Source organism: Mustela putorius, unplaced genomic scaffold (genome assembly GCF_011764305.1).
Source record: "Mustela putorius furo isolate JIRA1106 unplaced genomic scaffold, ASM1176430v1.1 tig00003836_pilon_pilon_pilon, whole genome shotgun sequence".
Classification (NCBI taxonomy): domain Eukaryota; kingdom Metazoa; phylum Chordata; class Mammalia; order Carnivora; family Mustelidae; genus Mustela; species Mustela putorius.
The window spans coordinates 17,312,339-17,332,355 of record NW_025421989.1 but is presented as its reverse complement, the minus strand read 5'-3'; the positions used below and the strand labels follow the sequence as shown (position 1 = coordinate 17,332,355).

Sequence of the window (20,017 nt, the reverse complement as noted above, 5' to 3'; positions counted from 1 at the left end):
ACTTGAATTGGCTTTTGGTTGGGGGCATGGGCAAGAGGGGGTACCCAAGGCAGTAGATGCCTCCAAGGGTAGGCTGAGGTCTGAGGCTGAGCCTCAGGTATGTTTCTTGTTCCTGATGTAACCTTGCACAGCTCCTTCCCCCAAAGGCTCTATGGAAGCCTCAGGAGCAGAGAGCTGGAAGGGATCACAGTGGCTGTTCACTGGACTGCACATCAGGTACTGTGCACACCAGCTTCACAACCATGGTCTTGGAGAAGCTGACTTGGCTGAAGGAACTGGAGCCTTCCCTCAGCTGAAGCTGGACTGGAAGGAGCTTAGGCTGTAGCTGAGGCCAGGGCTCATGAGGCCACTGTAGGCTGAGTCCACCTGAGTCACCTTCTGCATCCCAGACTCCAGATGGCTCTCCTTGCCCTCCAGCAGCTTGCAGTAAGTGGTGATCTCGATGTCCAGGGCCAGCTTGACGTTCACGAATTCCTCTTACTCATGCAATTGCCATGCCATGTCCTGCTTGGCTCACTGCAGGGTGGCCTCCAGCTCGGCCAGGTTGGCATTGGCACCCTTAAGAGCCAGCTCCCCACACTGCTCTGCAGCAGTGGTGGTGGTCTCTGGGGGAAGCCCTCTGGCCTTGGAGGCCCTCCATCTCAGCCTGGAGTTGGCTGATGTTGTTGTTCATCTCGGAAATCTCCATCTTCATGTGACAGCAGCCATCCCCGTGCTTTCCAGTCAATATCCACAGCTCCTTGTACTTGATCTAGTACATGGTGTCAGCCTCAGCCTGGCTATGGTTGGTGATGTCCTTGTACTGGACCTTGACCTTGGCAATGAGGCTGTCCAGATCCATGGAGGAGCTGTTGTCTACGGTCAGGACCACGAATGTGTCTGAGATCTGAGTCTGGGTCTCACTGACCTCTTCATACAGCTGCCTTAAGAAGCTGATCTTGTTGGTCCATCCTTTGAGGTGAGACTGCAGCTCTACCTTGTTTATGTAAGTTTCATCCACCTCCTGCTTGATTAGGACACATTCATACTCCCTGTCTGCATGCTCTTTGATCTCCTCCTACTACTTATTTTTGAATCCTCCACCAGTCCCTGCATGTTGCCAAGTTCCACTTCCAGCGTCAGCTTCTCCTGGCCCAGGAGGTCTAGCTGCCACCAAAGGTTGTTGTGATAGCTCTCAAACACGTGGTCATTGTTGCTCCAAGCTGTTCACTGCTGCTGCACGAGGCTCCACTTGGTCTCTAGAATTTTGTTCTGCTGCTCCAGGTGCCATACCTTGTTGATGAAGGAGGCAAACTTGTCAAGGGTTTCCAACTGTTCCTTCTCCTGGGGTCCACCAGCTTAGATCGGGTCCATCCAGCCTAGATGCTGGGGTCCACCTCCAGCTTAAGGGGGCTCAGCAGGCACTGAGCTAGCAGTGAGGCCCCTCATACCCCTGGCCACACGGTGGCTCTGGACCATCCTCACGCCAGTGCCAAGCCCACATGGGACAAGGCTGAAGAGCTGATGTGGGTGCCAGGTGCACTTGTGTACTTGTGACTGCTGAAGGCTCTGGGGGCTGCAAGTGGACACCTTGTAGGACTTCTGGGTCACCCTGATGGATATGGTGGAGGCTAGAGTGGAGGCGAGTAGGCGAACCTGAGAGAGTTCGAGAAGGACAAAAGAAGCTGCTTCTATGTGGGGGCTTTTTAATTTTTTAAATGTAAGAGCCAGTGCAGTTTCCTTTTTTTAATATTTTATTTTGAGATTTTATTGATTTATTTATTTTTCAGAAAGAGAGAGCACAATCAGGGAGAGCAGCAGTCAGAAGGAGAAACAGACTCCCCACTGAATAGGGAGCCTGATGTGGGGCTCGATCCCAGAAACCTGAGATCATGACCTGAACCGAAGGCAGACGCTCAACCGACTGAACCACCCCAGCATGCCTCAGTGCAGTTTTCTTAAACATACAAGCTCTAGGTTCAAATCAAAACTCTACCACCTATCAGTTGTGCAGTCTCATACAATACTTCATTTCTCATTTGTAAAATGAGATAATAATGAGATAATATGATAAATGGATAATATGAGCAGGGGTTCTTGCAAGGAATAAATGAGACACCTCCTGTAAAACTTATCATGGGGGGGCCTGGGTGGCTCAGTCAGAAGATCATGGGACTCTTGATCTCATTGTTGTGAGTTTTAGCCCAACATTGGGTGTATAGATTACTTAAAAATCTTTTTTAAAAGATTTTATTTATTGGAGAGAGAGAGCAAGAGAGAGCACGAGTAGGGAGTATGGTGTGGGGACGGGGGAGGGGCAGAGGGCAAGGGAGAGGGAGAAGCAGGCTCTCTGCTGAACAGAGATCCTGATGCAGGGCTTATCCCAGACCCTGAGATCATGACCTGAGCTGAAGGCAGCCACTTAACCTACTGAGCCACCCAGATACCCCCAAAATAAAATCTTTAAAAAAATAACTTACGGTATATGGAATATGGATTTTTGCCTGGTTCAAAATGGGGCAAGGAGACACTGCTTAGATAATATAATGAGGATTGTCAAAACAACAGAAGAAACTTCTCATTTCTTTCCATTAAAAATTTTAATTTTTTTAAGTAATCTCTACACCCAACATGGGTCTTGAATCCACAACCCTGAGATTAAGAGTCATATGTTCCACCAATGGACCCAGCCAGGTACCCCTCCATTTATTTTTTAATATTTTTTGATAACTACAAAATTTGCAGAAAGCTAATTTTTAAAATTTCAATTTTTATCACTTTCACACACAGCATATATTGTGTCAACAATAATTCGATTGTCAACAATAATTTCTGACTTGAAAAATTTAGCTTGTATCTTCTGGACAAATTCTGTACAGTATTATGTACAGTATTCACAATGGACATTTTTGCCACTTGGATTCAATGGGTGTTGGTGAGAACTGCAAACTGGATATCTGTACTTGGCACTTGGAAATTTTCATTTACTTATTCAGTTATCTTATCAGTGGCACAATTAAAAATTGCTGAATTATTATCTATTCAGCTACAAAATTGCCAAAGGTCAAAACCTCTGATACCGGTTTTTGGCATACTGACAGGCCAAAGGAAATGATGCAAAAAAATTAAACTGTTTTCAGAGCTCAGCAAAATTTTGGCCAAGAAAAGTTTTCATGCAGGAAACATGATGCAAACATCTATTTTTTCTTACCTTTCAGAAAATGGAATTGTCTCCTATATAATAATACATAATTTCAACAAATTCTTCTGCATCCAATTAGCTATAAAAAGAACTAACCATCAAAAGGCAATCATCTGTAGCAAAAGCATTTTATCTTTGTAGATGCCAATAAAGGTTTCATTTCTTTGGAAAAATAGACAAAGATTATTCTCCAGCAAAATATAAACAGTCTCCTTGCATGCTGTAATGATCCAGTCTTGTTATTTTCTGTTCCAGTGGTTTTTAAGTGGAGACACACATCAGAATCACAGAATCACAATGGCCCTGGTCCATTGTGGATGCAAGGCTGGATGCAAGGCTGAGACAGTCTGAGGCTGGAGCATGGACATGTTCGTGTTTACATGTTCTTTAGGCTCCTACTGCAAGACCTCCATTTTGTGCCACGTGGCAGTTTGGGTAAACAGAAAGCCCTTCCACCACAGAATACCTAGAAGTGCTAGATAAGGGTGCCTGGGTGGCTCAGTGGGTTAAGCCTCTGGCTTTGGCTCAGGTCATGATCTCAGGGTCCTGGGATCAAGTCCCGCATCGGGCTCTCTGCTCAGCAGGGAGCCTGCTTCTTCCTTTCTCTGTCTCCGCCTGCCTCTCTGCCTACTTGTGATCTCTCTCTGTCAAATAAATAAATAAAATCTTAAAAAAAAAAAAGAAGTGCTAGATAAAATAAGGCGAGCACCTTTTTTATAAAATTTTTTTTTCTTTATTTTTAAATTTTATTCTTTTTATTGTTAATCTCTATGCCCAACATGGGGCTCAAACTCACAACCCTGAGATCAAGAGCCATGTGTTCTTCTGAGTAAGCCAGCCAGGTGCCACCCAACCCTTTTCTTAAAGTTTATTTACTTTCTGTTAGAAGGCAAAAATAATTTTTTAAGATTTATTTATGGGGGGGCTATGTATAGTCTCACGTGAGTGGGGGGAGGGGCAGAAGGAGAGAGAATCTCAAACAGAGTCTCCATCTGAGCATGAGCTGGACTGGGGCTTGATCTCATGACTCAAGAGATCATGACCTGAGCCTAAATCAGGAGTTGGGCGCTTAACCAACTAAGCCACCCAGGCACCCTGAGGAGGCTAGTATCATTTTATCTATCTGTTTATCTATAGATTTTATTCATTCATTTATTTATTTATGGCATGAATGGGGATAGGGACAGAGGGAGAGGGAGAGAAAGTTTGGGGCAGACCCTGCACAGAGTCTGGAGCCTGACTCGGAGCCTGATCCCATGCCCCTAAAATCACTACTGGAGCCAAAAAGAGTTGGAAGCCTAAGCGACTGAGCCTCTGAGGCACCCTGGCAAGTATCATTTTAAATGCATCATTAGGAGAGTAAGGGAAATATTTCAAAGCCAAAATCAGAGCTGGGCCTACAGTTCCAGGTGGTAAGGAGCTGCTGACACTGATTCCCTCTGGAGGGGAAGAGAGAACTCTTAATCTTTGTAACCAAGATGCTTAGATTTTAAGGGCCTTGGGGGTCCAGAGAAAAGGGCCTGGACGCAGACAAGATGGGGAGCTGGAACTAAGAACCTTGTATAAACTTGGGACCATGAGAGGGCTACAGTGGGCTAGAAAGCAAAGCCATTTATTAGCTGAGGTAGAAAACAAAGAAGCTTGCTATGCTTGTCTGACCTTTGAGTGAGGGGGTACACACACACACACACACACACACACACACACATCCACGGGAATGAATAATTATCACCTTTACTGAGGGTCGCTTTCAGTCCGAATTCATATTACCTCTGTGGTCTGGCAGCCCCATGCTAGGAAATTAGTTTAAGAGATGATTGTAGACTGGATCATTTTCAGGGCTCTTGGGAAAAGCAAATGCAGGACTTCTCTTGAGGGGCACAATCAAGTAAGACCAAAACAAGGTTGTGGGGGACTGTGGGAGTAATTTAAGCAGAGCCCAGGTGCTCCTGGGGTGCTGCAGCATGGCTGAAGACAGGGTGGACTGCCTTCTCCAAGTGCCACTACTCTGAGAGTCCGAAGGTGTACCCTAAGCCCGAGAATTTGTCCAGTGGGATGACAGTAAACAGGTGACTCTTTCACCATCCTGTCCCCAGCAAATGATATAGTTAGAGCCTTGTGTGCAAGCTCGCATATAGGAAGTACTCCTTGCTGCTTCCCTTGAACTTTAGAGTTGACTCAGATTAGGGCTGGCCTTCAGCCATCACCTGCTGGTGTGAGGCCACGCTGCCAGGACCTCCATGGGAATATGAGTTCAAAGGCCAAAATAACCCAACCTCCGAGGAGTACAGATACCTCAAAAGAAAAACAACAATTTATGCAGGAAACCAAGTACCAGTTGTAGTGGAAATACTAACAAGCCAATCAAGTTTTTTAAGTAAGTGAGAAAGAACTTCCCCTTCCAGTTAAGATGGAAAAAGTTGCAAGATGCTGCCATTCCAAAGTCACTGCCAATCGAAATCTGCTGTTCTGTTCCAATAACCTGCAGAGCAATAAATGCATGGGTAAATGCAGACAGGCTAAATTTGATACGAAATGGTGATCTATGGTGATATTATTTACATGTGTGTGCTTACATTTTATTCAGTACCATACAATTTTATCTTGAAACTGCTGAGTCAATTAAGGGTAAATTGGGGGGAGATGTAAAGGCGAATGCATCACTAACAGAACGGTCTATTAATTTGTGGTTCACTGAAAGACTAAGGACTGTTCAAACAAACAGCTGTGAAATTTTCCCTAACCCTTTGTCATGGAGGTATAACCCCAAATGAAAATCAGGGTGCCAACATTATGGGCCTACAACCAGCTTTATAAGAAGAGCCAGTCAAATTTTAATTTATTTAGCATTACTTCACTTGCAGATTATTTTCACAAATTGCATTCACCTCTTCAACCTTTCTGGATTGAAGCATACCATGTAGGAGAGCTACATGGCCTTGAGGTAGGGAATTGTCCTCAAAAGCTTTGTAGAAACCTAAGTGTCAGTCAGAAGCAAGATTTGGTCAGTAATGGAGCCCAAAAAAAAAAAAAAAAAGCCTGGTGAGCTGGGTAAATATTCTACACACTATCCTGGGGAATGCATCCACTGTGAGTCTCAACAAATGTCCAAAATGTGTGATGCTTCAAACCCTGAAATTATGGCAATCTAAAGAAACTTGATTCCATTTTGGGGAAGAGACAGTCTCTTTAATAAATGGTGCTGGGAAAACTGGACAGCTACATGCAAAAGAATGAAACTACATCACCTTTTAACACCATACACAAAAATAAGCTCCAAATGAATTGAAGACCTAAATGCTAGACCTGAAATCATAAAAAAATCCTAGAAGAAAAAAACAAGCAGAGGTTGTTTTGCCTGGCTGGCTTTGTCAGTACAGCATGTGACTCATGATCTTGGGGTCGTGAGTCTGAAACCAACATTAAGTGTAGAGATTACTTTAAAAATTTTTAATCTTAAAAAAAAAAAGGCAGTAATTTCTCTGAAATTTGCTTTAGCAACATTTTTCTAGATATGTCTCCTAAGGCAAGAGAAATAATAAAAGCAAAAAAAAAGGGGGGGGGGACTACCTCAAAATAAAAAGATTTAAAAAGATTTTGCACATAAAAAAAGATTTTGCACAGGGCGCCTGGGTGGCTCAGTGGGTTAAAGCCTCTGTCTTCAGCTCGGGTAATGATCTCAGGGTCCTGGGATCGAGCCCCGCATCGGGCTCTCTGCTCAGCAGGGAGCTTGCCTCCCCCTCTCTCTCTGCCTGCCTCTCTGCCTACTTGTGATTTCTGTCTGTCAAATAAATAAATTTAAAAAAAACCTTTAAAATAAAAAGATTTTGCACAGCAAAAGAAAACATTAACAAAACAAAAAGGCAGTCTACTGAATGTGAGTAGATATTTGCAAATGATGTATCTGATAAAGGTTTAATATCCAAATGTATAAAGAACTTAGACAACTCAAAACCAACCAACCAACAAGGCAAAAAAAAAAAAAAATCCCATCTAAACAATGTGATTAAAAAATGGGCAGAGGACCTGAACATACATTTTTCCAAAGAAGACATCCAGATGCCAACAGACACATGAAAAGATGCTCAACATCACTCATCATCAGGGAAATGCAAATCAAAACTATAATGAGGTATCACTTCACACCTGTCAGAATGGCTAAAACAAGACAAGAAACGACAAGTGTTGGTGAGGATGTGGAGGAAAAGGAACCCTTGTACACTGTTGGTGGGAATGTAAATTGGTGCAGCCACTGTGGAAAAGAGTAAGGAGGTTCCTCAAAAAATTAAAAATAGAAATACCACAGGATACAATAATTCCACCACTGGGTATTTACCCAAAGAAAACAAAAACGCTAATTTGAAAAGATATATGCACCTCCATGTTTATCTCAGCATTATTTACAATACCCAAGATATGGAAGCAACCTAATTTCCTATCTACAGGTAAGTGGATAAGGAAGATGTGGTATATACACACAATGGAATATTACTCAGCCATGAGAAAGGATGACATGATGCCATCGGAGACAACATGGATGGACCTAGAGGGTATTGTGGTGAGTGGAATAGGTCACACCGAGAAAGACAAATACCATATGATTTCACTTATAAGTGGAATCTAAAAAAAGTGAATAAACAAAAAGCAGAATCAGATCTATAACTATAAAAACAGAGAACGAGCTGATGGTTACCGTAGGGAAGGAGGGTGCAGGGGAAAGCGGAGTGGGAGATACAGGCTTCCAGTTACAGACTGAATAAGTTATGGGAATAAAAGGCACAGAATAAGGAATACAGTCAGTGATCTTTCAGTGGTGATGTATGGGGACAGATGTATGGGCACAGATGGGAGCTACACTTGTGGTGAACACAGCATAATGTATAAGCTTGTAGAATTACTACATTGTACACCTGAAACTAATGTAACATTGTCAACTATAAGAAACAAACAAACCCGATTCCATTTTCACACTTAAATCCTCTTTCTTTACTCTAATTCCAAATATCTCAAGCCACATTCTAACGATTAGATATCCCATATAGCTTCTTTAAAGGGAAAAATGTACAGGTTAGACAGGTAAGAATAAAAAAGTCCATTCAGCAGTTTTGTTTCCCAATAAAAATTCGTCATGAAGCATCTTAGGGTGTCATATTTAGTCCCTTGTGGGGTAGTCTGAATCACGATCTCGGGGATAAAGCTCATAGACAGTAACAACCAAGGGCCAGACTTAGACCAGGGTGAATTCATTACGATAAACACCATCAAGGGAGTAGCCGTCCTGCTGGCCCTTCTTGGTTGTGTACCTTTCCTATCCCGTCTACAGTGCATATGGTGACTATTCCAGTCCCTACTGCTCAAGAACTTAGAACGAAAAGAAGTAAGGTGCGGAAGCTAGTGTTTGCAGTGTGTGGTGTTTTACTCCGGCACTCTAATGAAACTCTGCCCTCAAAAGTCAGCAGGACCGTCCTGGTGGCCCAATGCAACGTCTTCTCAGTCTTTATCCTACACTCGCTTTGCTACCTGAACCTGCCAACCACTGTCTCAGCTCACGGGAATCCTATCTGAGGCGGTCCAGACTGCAGAGAGACAGAAGGGTGAATCCGAGCCACAGTTCAGGAAATTAAGCATGAAACCTAAATATTTATAAGGCATCAAGTAATTATGTGTGCTAGGCATTTTCTTTCAGGCACCCGTGATGTATCAGTGGGTAAAACAAAGACTGCTGCCTACGCAAATGAATAGAAATGTCTCCAGGAACATTAATAGAATAAAGGATTTTATTCTCCCCTTCATGTCCCTGTAGGTTTTATTCTCATTTTTATTGTAGTACTTTCAATGCATTATTATTTTTTAAGGTTTTATTTAATTATGTGACAGAGAGAGACACAGCAAGAGAGGGAACACAAGCAGGGGGAGTGGGAGAGGGGGGAAGCAGGCCTCCCGCTGAGCAGGAAACCCTATGTGAGGCTCCATCCTAGAACCCTGGGATAGTGATCTAAGCCAAAGGCAGCCGCTTAATGACTGGACCCACCCAGGTGCCCCAGTACTTTCAATATATTATTGCAATTGTTTGCTTATGTGTCTGTCTGTCCATCCTGGACTGCGGCCTTTGCGATGGCAGGGATGGTGTATTTCATTATCCTGACACTTGGGAAACATTCCATAAATGTCAGTAGAACTAATCCTGAATGAACAAATGAAGCCGGGTTGCTGAACAGTCCTGAGCGCTAATGTCTTCGAGAGATTGTGCTTATCTTGATCTTAGGGGAAACCAGATTTTATATTAAAAAGAAAACCCACAATAAAGGAATACTGCACTAAAAGAATACATATTAAACAAGAGTCAGGGCTTCTCTCTGCCCCCTATCACTGACGCTCAAGGCAAGGCCACCATCATTTACTTTTCTCTGGTTTAACAAAACCATCTCCCAGTTTGGCTGTGTTCCTCTTCCAACTGGTCTTCTCTCCCTCAATCTGTTCCTCATAATGGAGCCAGGGAGTGTTTTAAAATACGACTATGTCTGTGTCATTTCTTTTTGCAAAATTTGCCATAGTTTTGTATTTTCATCAGTTTTTGCTGTATAACCAGTCCCTACATCTGAGTGACTTACCAAAATAAATATTTTTATGCTGTTAGGTCTGCAGGTTGGCAGCAATTTGGCTCACCAAGGCTGGCTTCAGCTGGGTAGGACTCCAAGGTTTCTGGTTGGGTTTAAGTATCATTCTAGGGCCGAGGCTGACGGGGCAGTGGCTCCCTGAAGCTTGTTCAGGACACAGACCACCACAGGGGCGCAAAAGGGCAGGTGAACCCAAGTAGCTCATTCAAAGCTTCCACGGGCCTTCTCTGCTACCATTTCATTGGCCAAAGCCAGTCATATTGCTAAACTCAAGGTCAAGGGGCAGGGACGTTCGCTCTGCACACCGTAAAGCTGTGGTCAGCTCTGTAACATGAAGGGGGGAAAGAACTGGGAGCAACAGCCCAGTCTTAGGGTTCAGTCCAAAAACCCCTTCTCCATCGGTTGGCTTACTTTCCCATCTTCTTTTGCAACTTCTCCACCTCTCTCACTTGCAAGCCTTCATCCATGCTACCCCCGTCTCCTGATGCACTCATCTGTCTCTGTCCCTCACCCCCACCTCCCTGCTCCCACGCGCCCCACAGGGCTCATCTTTCCTGGCGGTGGGTGTAAGCCATACCTCCGTGGGACTGAGCGGGTCGCTCCTTCTCTGTAATTGACTGGCTCCCCTGACTGACTGTGACCCTCCTGAGGTTGGGGAACTGTGACTCTGTTTCACCAGCCTGGCCCCAGTTAGTGCCTTGCATACAGGTACTCATTCTGTTTGTAATTCATCGAAGGTACACCTAAGCAGGAACAGACAACAGAGAATACGATTTGGTTTGAGGATCTGCTCAAAGTAATTTATTTTGAAAAGTCTAGGATATACACATGTCCAAAAGGCTCAAACTATGTGCATAGCCTTTTCATTTTTTTCAGAGTCCTCTCTGGTCTCTGATGCTTATTTTCATTACACAAATCTCCCCTTTGTTAGACTTTTGTCATCTGCGCATGGCGTTGCAAGACAGCTTGCTGGTGAGCCCGGTAGTGTGAGGAAAGACTTTACCCTGTGGCTGTAATAAAAAGACACAACTGGGCTGACGATGTTTGCAACAATTCAAAGGATACAGCCCGAATATTGATCAGCTCTTGTGGCTGAACGTATGCCGAGGGACAAAAGCATTTCCCCCAGGACGGAGTGGTGAGATCTGCCTTTGTTAAGATACACAGGCTCTAAGTTATTTGTTTATAGCCAGAAGACTAATTCTTAATTGATGCATTTCTGAGTGAAAAGACCCAGATGTTATATGCTAATTTTCTCTTTTAGAGTGTGTCAATTTATGCAGTTCTGGCTTGAGGGCTGGGAGAGTATATCAGTCACACCTGACTACCTGCTCTACATGAAAATATGAGAACTAGAGTGTTGTCTCTGGAATTTGAGGAAGAAAATTTCATTAAGGACGGGAGCCATTCCTAGTCCTCAGCAAAGGGCAGACAAGACGATCAAGTAAAGATCTGAATGTGACTGGCTGGTGGGTGTGGGTTGTGTTTTGGGGGGGCGGGGGGGATGGAAGAAGTCATGGCGGACCCAAACCTTCCAGGTCCCAGCATATGGGTTTGTTTACTTCGAGAGGTGATTGCCAGCTGAGGCCTGTGTTCTTGCAGCTTATTTCAAATTCTGATGATAGAGAAATTATTCCTTTTTCTGATGATGAGAAATCTGATCCAAGTTGCATAGGCTTAGAAATGCCTATGCTAGTAATTTGCTAAATTTAAGGATATAGGATTTCACAATTAGATTCTCATTTAAGAAAAACCATCTTGCTTATTTAGAGAATTAGTCTTTTATTAGTCAAAATGGATTTGCTTCTGAGGCTTAAACTACTTGGACTCATTTCAGGCAAATGTTTTCTAAGAGCTGAGTTCTTAAATTGAAAGAGAAACATAAGCCAACATAATAACATATTTAATGAGCTGCATGAATGCCTTAAAAAATCCCATCCTGGCCAAACAGTAGAACAGATATCATAACCAAAGCTGCCAAACAGCTTCTGCCAAAGGGCCCAGATTATCCTAGGTTACAGTATAGACTCATGGCATTTATTTATTTTTTCTATTTTCTGCATTTCTTCTTACACAAAGCTCGGTCCTTTTAAAATGTAGCCTGATTTTTCCCTGCTTATTTCCCTGCTTGGCAACATGAAATTGACTGTTTTTCAGATGAGATCAATAATCTCTTTGGAAAAGCATGTGGGCTCGTATGTGTCGGGAAGCAGTGGGAAGTGGTTATAAAGAGATGGTGGAAACACTTTACATGTGCAAGCAGGGATGTGGAGGACTCCAGATTGCATGCTTAACCTCTTTCGAAATGTCTCCCGTCCTCTGTGTTGTGAGCCTTTATCTCCCAATTACTGCAGAAGTTGCCGTGAAATTCTCAGCACAGCTGCCTGAACTTCACAACAGCCTTGGGCATGTCCCCTCTGCGTGCATTTCCTCATTCACAGGACAGCGAACCTGTTCCTGTTCCGGTGGCCACAAGAGAGGAGCCCAGCAGGACAGGGCTGGTGGAGGAGGGCAGGGGAGGGAGAGAGGGCTGAGGCTGCAGGGAGCGGCTATTCTGGGATCTGGAGGCCTGGAAGATCATGGATTACGAGGTGAAGAAATGGCTTCTCGATGCACACATTTCCAGGGCTCCAGGGAGCGGCCCTGGAAGATGAACTTGCAGGGATGGGTGTTCTGCGGACCATGCTCTTCTGACTTGCCTCCTGAATCTGACCTCCTTAGGGCCCTCTCATGGCTATTCTGCCAACACCTGCAGGCCTCCCAGCGTTCTTTAAAGGAACCTGACCCAGTGTGGTTGTTTGGTCATTGCCAGGGTTTTTGGCTAATATAAGGAAATACTTAATGAGCAGAGACAGAAGAGAGTTATGGATCTCCTCCCCCACAAGCAGGTAGATACCACTACAGAGCCAACCGAATTCTGCCGAACGTAACTAGTACTTAGAGTGAACAGTCACCAGACAACTTGTCCCCAAGAGTTCAGTGAGCTCACTGTCAGCTCCTTAGGCTTTCCAACAAGCCCCTGGTCCCAAAGGTTTCATCCAAGGCAGAGCTGGTCCTGCTGTAAAGACAGGTGACCGGGCCTTTCAGTGGGATCAGGACCCCATTGTCCTTTTGGAAGGGAGCACTTGCCATATCAAATAGATGGGTGTAACGACCCTCTTGGCTGTTAGGTGTAGTAGATTCTTATTTTCTTATTTATGCAAGAGCTGTGAGGCTCCTGGAATCTTTCTGGTCCCTCATGTGTCTCCAACACCACTCATTTCACCAGTGAGCAATGATTTGCAACGTCCCCTGAGTTCACACAAAAGCCCCACGGAAGATTCAGATGGCTGTTTGCACAGCTACCCTGAAATGTGGTTTACTGATGAGAGCCCTTCAGTGTTCACTAACTGCCCCTGGGGTGTAGATTAAAGTACATTTTCAGTCCTGTAGCAATTTCTATGCTCCTTTCCCCCCACTCATCTCATGCGTATAATGGACAATATTATACACATCCTTCATGGAAATAAAATAACTCAATAAAATCCTTGCCCCTCACAGTAAAGCAGTGTGCACGTTATTAGCCATTGTTCCTCAATTCCAAACTCCTCTTTGTGATGCTGGCGTGGGAACTCTGCGAGCGTGCCTGCTTTGCCAGCCGTCCCTGTTAGGCTCTGCCTGTAGGGGCCTCGGGGAGGGACCACAAGGCTAGAAGAAGAAGGCACTGCTCATTCCCTGGGTCCAGCCTCGGCCCAAACTACACTTCACTTTGTCAGCAGTGTTACCTTGCCATGCTTCTGATGCACCAGCACTAGCGTAACCCCTCCCCGATCAGAGGTCTGGGTCCCAGCTCCACGGGACACTTCCTCTGGGAACTGACTTCTTCCCCTTGTCTCTTTAGCCTTAGGGTGGGTATCTGTTTCTGGCAGTTACTGTCTTTGAGTTACCTCATTGTTCCTGTTTTATGTTTCCAGGCCTCCAGTACTTGCTCTATATTAAACTCACTCTGTTAAAATAACTGGTCTGGGTTCTGTTTTCCAGAATGGATCCTAAATGATACAGTCAGGGTCTAAACAGAAAAACAGAAGCAGAAAAAAAAATTCTAGGAGCTTTGCAATGAAAATTTCAAACCAAAAGCTTGGTTTACAAGGAAAGGACTAAGAGAATATTATTATCTTTGGATAGCCCAAGGTCAAAAATGTCAGTATGGTAGGCCTATATTAGGTCATTAGAAGATTTTCCAGAATCTGGCTATTACAGTGATGTGACAGCAGGTATTGGGGAAGCAGGAACTGAGTGCCTGGGTGTAATAGACATTGTACTAGTTGGTCTCTGAAGCTGGCCCCAGTAATATCTTCCCTCCCTTTACACGCATACCACTCTTTCCATCAACATAGAACTTCTTTTCCCTCCCAGTGAATTTGGGCTTTCCCTGTGACTTGCTTTATGGTGATATTATGGGAATTCTGAGCCCAGTCATTAATAGAACTGCCAGCTTATGCTTCTTCCCCTTGGGATACTCCCTCCTGAGACAGTCCCTCTCATAACCCATTCACTGTGCTATGAGAAACTCAGGCCACAAGGCAAGGCCACATAAAGGCGAACTGACATCCACTGCTCAATAGCCCCAGCTGAGAGCCCAGCAGACAGCCAGCATTTGCTACCAGCCATACGAGAGTGCAATCTTGAATGTTCTAGACCAGCTGGGCACCCAGATAACTGTAGTCCTAGCTAAAGTCAGGTGGAGCAGGAGAATCACCCAGCTGAGCTCAGTCAGCTAAGGGATGGTGAAATAGAATGAGATGATTGTTTAAGCCCCTAGGTTCTGGAGTATATGGTATATAACAAGAGAGAATGAGATCGGACAGAAAGACCAGTTACCAGATATTGGGAGGATGAGATCACTGATAGGAAACCTGGGAACATGGTTACCAAGGTTGGTCAAACCCATCCTAGAAGTATTTGTACCTCTACAAAATGATTCCTTGTAAACCAGCATACCAGCATGAACATCTGATTATCCTCGATGCTACCAGAATTTAGGGAAGGGTCTGAAATCCTTTGGAGGGCTGCTTAGGGGATGGAAGATGAAGCACTGGGACAGAGTGAAGAGATGAGAAAGGTCTCGGCAAAGTTGCCTATATGGGAATGGAGGGTATTCCTGGAGTGAGTGAAGACAGGAAGACCCAAGGTGGGTGTGAGGCTGAGACTGAGAGTGGGCAGGGGGCCAGGCAGTGGGCAGGAGGCTGAATTCTGGAGAAGTTCCTGGCAGTGAGCAAGTGGAAAACTTTGAGAACAAGGTCATCCAGTACTCAGTATTTGCTCTATACTTATGCCTTTTTGGAATGTTTTCTGTTGAAACTGATGTGGGAATGAGACCACAGACTTAAGAGTTTTTCAAATAGAAACACTTGGCATTTACTAAAACTATTCATGTGAGAAGAAAGGAGGAGAGCACCTGCAAGCCAGAACCAAATGACGATTTGCTTCAGTACTTAACGCACCAGTTTGACCACTTCTGTAAATCATGTGTGTGGTCCAAGATGCCCCCCTGCTTCCAGAAATTGTGTTGGGATTCGCAGGGGATGAAAACTCTTGTATGCATAAACAGATTTATACATCTTTGGAAAGCAATTAAAGTATACATTTTGAAAACAAAGGAAGTCAAAGTAAACAGAATGAGTTTACTTAGAAAAAGATTCAGGTGAATTAAAAAGAAAGAATTGCAGTGATGTCTTCTTGGCTCAGTTGATAGAGCATGTGACTCTTGATCTCGGGATTTTGAGTTTGAGCCCCATGCAGGGGTGTAGAGAGTACTTAAAAATAAAATCCTAAATAAAAGAGAGAGATTTGCCGTATTCACTAAGAACCTAGGAATTAAACATTGAGGGAACAAAACATTAAGGATCTACTTTGTTCATTGGGTTTTTAACTTTTTGGGGCATGTAACAACTTTTTTGGTCTGGGGATAGCTAATTTCCCTCAAGTAGACGAAGGATAAAGGCATTGCCTTTCTCACGTGGACAGAGATGAGATGAGGTAACAGAATAGGAAGAAATGTGTGAGTGAGACTCAGGAAGAGCTGGAATTCCTACTGAGAAGCCGTCAGGAAATTATGAACTCCTACGCATTTGCAGACATTTGGGGACAGCTTTGAGTTTCTCACAAGGTTTGGAGAGGCTTGAGCTGACTGAGCTCCTTCAAATCCAAAGAACAGACCCAGGTGATAATTAGAAGACAGTTCCAAGAGATTTAGACCCTGGTGCACATCACACATTGAATGTAATGCATTAACTTCTTTCCTGTGCGTGTGGAATAGTGCTTGTTCTCAACTATCCTTGGGAGAATTAAGAACACGGTCACCTGAATCGTTTTCTGTGTTCTGGGGTTCAGAAATGGATTCCCAATTGAGACATCAGGCTTTTAAAGCCCAAATAAGGTACCTTCTGATAGAGTTTAGAGAAAAACTTTGGCAGTGTATTGAAGGTCCTAGTTGGTGAGAGGGTCCCTATTCTAGCAATCAGAACCTAAGGTTTCCCAGCTGGAGGACACCTTGAGAGTCATGGGATTCAGTGCCCCTATTTTCCTGATTGTAAAATGAAGCTCAGAGAGGTGAAGAGACTTGTTCAAGGTCAAGAGTTTGTTAGGCAACAGTGCTGGAAGGGGAACCCTGTTTTTTGACTCTATGCCTAGGGGTCTTCTGAGAAACAGTCCCATGTACTTGTGGCAGATTGTATTACTGTTACCCCCAAATATTCCCTTTTTTATCTCTTCAATACCCCTTCCCTGTGGCTCATGATCTCTCTTTTCCTTTTGCCTCAACATATTCCTGAGGGAATATGGCAAGGAGCAGAGCCATGCCAGACATCGGGTGTGAATGAGCAATACCTTTTGCTCAGTGTAAGCCACTGAAGTTTGGAGTTGATTGTTACCATGGGCTGACAGTCTATCCTGACTATTGCCGTTTTCTTCTGCCTTGTAAGCAGGCCATCTTGCAAGTAAGGGAATGTATTATCCACCAGTTGGCCTAGAAACTGCATTTCTCCTATAAGCTATTCATTTGGAATACTGCTACACATTCATTTCCTGAGTCTGGGTTGCCTGAGTTGTATCTGAATGGATCTAATCAACCTGGATAACTGGAAAGCAAGAGTCAAGAGTTTGGAAAATAAACAGTGATGTTGAGGCCTTCCCTGACCACCGCTTCCTCCACTAGAGAGAAAGCAAGGGAGAGGGGTGGGAGGGTGAGGGGAAGGGGGCCAAGTCAAGAAAGGGACATGGGGGTTGCAGACAGGCAAAATTGACCAACTTCGTATGTTTGCTTAGGGCCAACCTTGAGAATTAGCTCTGGACCTGACCCTAGGAAGGTTCTTCCTTACTTGGTACTATTCCAGGTGGCCAACCCTTTCCCAAGAGGCTATTCCGTGTCTCTAATCAGAGGCAGAAGGAACTTTTAAGATGGTGCCTTTTGGACTATATCCTAAATATTAAATTTCAATTTCCACCTTTGCGGTATAAAACAATGTCTTTGTTCTATATTGCTTCTTTTTTTCATAATCCAACTTTAAATGATGAAAGAGGTCAAATTAAGGTGTTCAATGGTGATTGTTTATCACATTGTCATTAACATCACCCATTGTGTCATTAAAATGAATCAGCTTAAGGTGAGGTAATGGTGGCCCCAAAAGTAGATTATGTCACTAGAGAGTCACCCTTTGGCTGAAAATATTGTATACTTGCCCTGTGATGTGCACGTCACCTAGAAGCAAATCCCAAACACCCGATTTAGTTGAAATATTATTTTAAGCTTTTAGAATTTTGGCATCCCCCTCAATGGAGTCTGAGTTACCTAAAGGTGCTGCTAAAGTCAGAGGCATTGTTACAACCTCAAAAGCCTAGGTCATTAAACAGCCACATATTTTAATTCCAATTTAATCCCAATTTCCTATATTTTATAGAGTTGTGAGTACCCTTTAAAAGGAACCCTGGAGGAAATCCATATGGATACAAAATCCTTTTAAAATGAATTTTATACTTGGCACTTCATGGACAAAAAGTCACAAAGCAATGAAATCAGATAGGAGCAAGCTTTTTGTCCCTCGTGACTCTGGCAGTTCAGACAAAAGCGATCTCACGTCAGCCTTAGGCAAGGAGCCATAAAATCTCTCTGAAGTAACCGCATGAGAAACAAGATGTTTTGTTTATGTATTGTAAAAAGTTCACAAAGACTCCATTATGTGGGAATGTTAAATATAACCCAAGTGACAACTCCATCCTAACATGGGCTGTGGCCGATCTTGCCTGGCCCACAGCAACCTAGCTACAAAGACTGCTCTTTTCACAAATATTTGGATTAGACACTCTCCGTTTAGGTTTCTTGTTAACACAGTGTGCCACTGTCCAGTTTGAGTGATCCTCCCTGTCCAGTGGGTGCCACCACAACCTACCATGACAGCACTGGGTGAGGGCAACAGACCCTGGGAGACAACGAATGAATGAATGGCAGTTTCTGGCATTCCTTCTTCAACCATATGCTTCCTCCTGCTTCTGTGCGTTGCACATCTGCCATGTGTTGTTCAAAGCACAGAAAAGCTGACCTGGATCAGAGGCAGGGTAGTGGTTCAGAGCATGGATTCTGGGGCTAGGCTGTCCTACTTCAAAACCTGGCCCTGCCATTTACTAAAAGTTCCTTAACCTCTGTATGCCTCAGTTTCCTTATGTGTAAAATGGGTATGATGTTGACTATACCTATTCACAGGGTTGTTAAGTGACTCTGGGAACAGAGGGTTAAGTGACTCTGGGAACAGAAAAGGGATAGAACATGTTGTTCCTGGCTCATAGGAAATGCTCTGTAAGTGCTAGCTGTCACTGGTTAGCTGTCATTGGCCCTGGTTGCTGTGATTTGGAATTACATCTGTCAGGAGACAGTCCATCTGGTTTATTGGAACACTCAGGTGCCAAGACGTCTAGAAAGACTATCATGGGAACCAATCTGAGGTTCTGGTCTCCCAAAGGCCACCCAAAGAGACCAGAGTCTGGGGGGGGGCAGTTTCACTAAATTTTGTCACTGGGTGGGACCAAGGTAGGCGTGGCCATCCCTAATGATGGACTTTGCCACTATTTCTTATAGGAAGACAGGATTTCACATACATGGTTTTAGGTTAAGAGGATTGCTTCAAAACATATGTCTGCGTTAAAGACCTACAACCAAAGGTTTAGTCCTACACAGGCCCTGTGCCACGTGAACAAGAGTATTAGTACCTCCACCCTTACTAGGAAATGGAGGTCTGGAATTGGTCTGGTTGCACAAGCCTGGGTCTGGGGTGCTTGATGGGGAGACCCTGGGCCCTGGCAGGTCCCAGCAACCTGCAGCCTTCCTGCCATGCCGTGGCAGATACCGTTGGCTGGTTATTCTATAACCATTCCTCTTTTCCCTTTGCCTACTTCACACTGGAGAAGCACAAATTCAAATACTACATGGTCTTGTTGGTACTGATGTGACAGCTTTGGCCAATGAGACATAAGGAGAACTCTTCTGAGAAATAGTTCCCCCTACTTTCTGCCTTTGGGGACAGTTATTTGAAGACAAAATGCTGATAGCTGTGGCAACCATTTTGTGACCATTAGGTGGCGAATCCAAGGGCAGAAAAGCCAATATGCTGAAGAACAGTAGGAGGGAAGGATGGAACCCCCCCCCCCGAAATCTCTCTTTCCTTGTTGAGCTCCTGAATGAATCCTGGGACTGCATATCTCTGGACTATTTATGAAGTAAATAATAAATGCTCTTAAGGTTTAAGCCACTGTTAGCTGTTTTTCTGATACTAACAGCCAGAAACATTTCCAATGGTGCCTTAACTCTCACTCTGTGTGTCTAGTTGTGTACTTGAACTGCTGTCCTTTGTTCTGATTTGTACAACCTTTGGCCAGGAGGCAGGCCCTTGTCTGACCAGGCTTTGAATACCTCACCAGCTTTTCTATTTCTCTTTCTCCAAGGTGGTGGAATCGACTGTCCTTGGCCATTGGCTGAGACCCAAGGATGCCCTGCTTACTTGTTCTCACATGCAGAATCTGGCCGATATTCCTGCCCTGGTGTCACATTCACCGAATCGCACCCCTGCATGTTGAAGTCCTTCTAGCCCCAAGTCTTTTCTATTATTTGGAACATTTTGATTTGAACTACAGGCCTCCCAAGGCAAGGTCAGTTCCTTGAGTCCCAGCCCTGCCCAGTTCTGCCTGACTC

The 20,017-nt window shown here is 44.2% G+C and overlaps 1 pseudogene; it reads right to left on the bottom strand.

Moving 5' to 3' along the window:
- Nucleotides 1–184: 184 nt before the first annotated feature.
- LOC101677167 lies at nt 185–19,797 on the bottom strand (annotated as a pseudogene).
- Between the last annotated feature and the right edge of the window lie 220 nt (nt 19,798–20,017).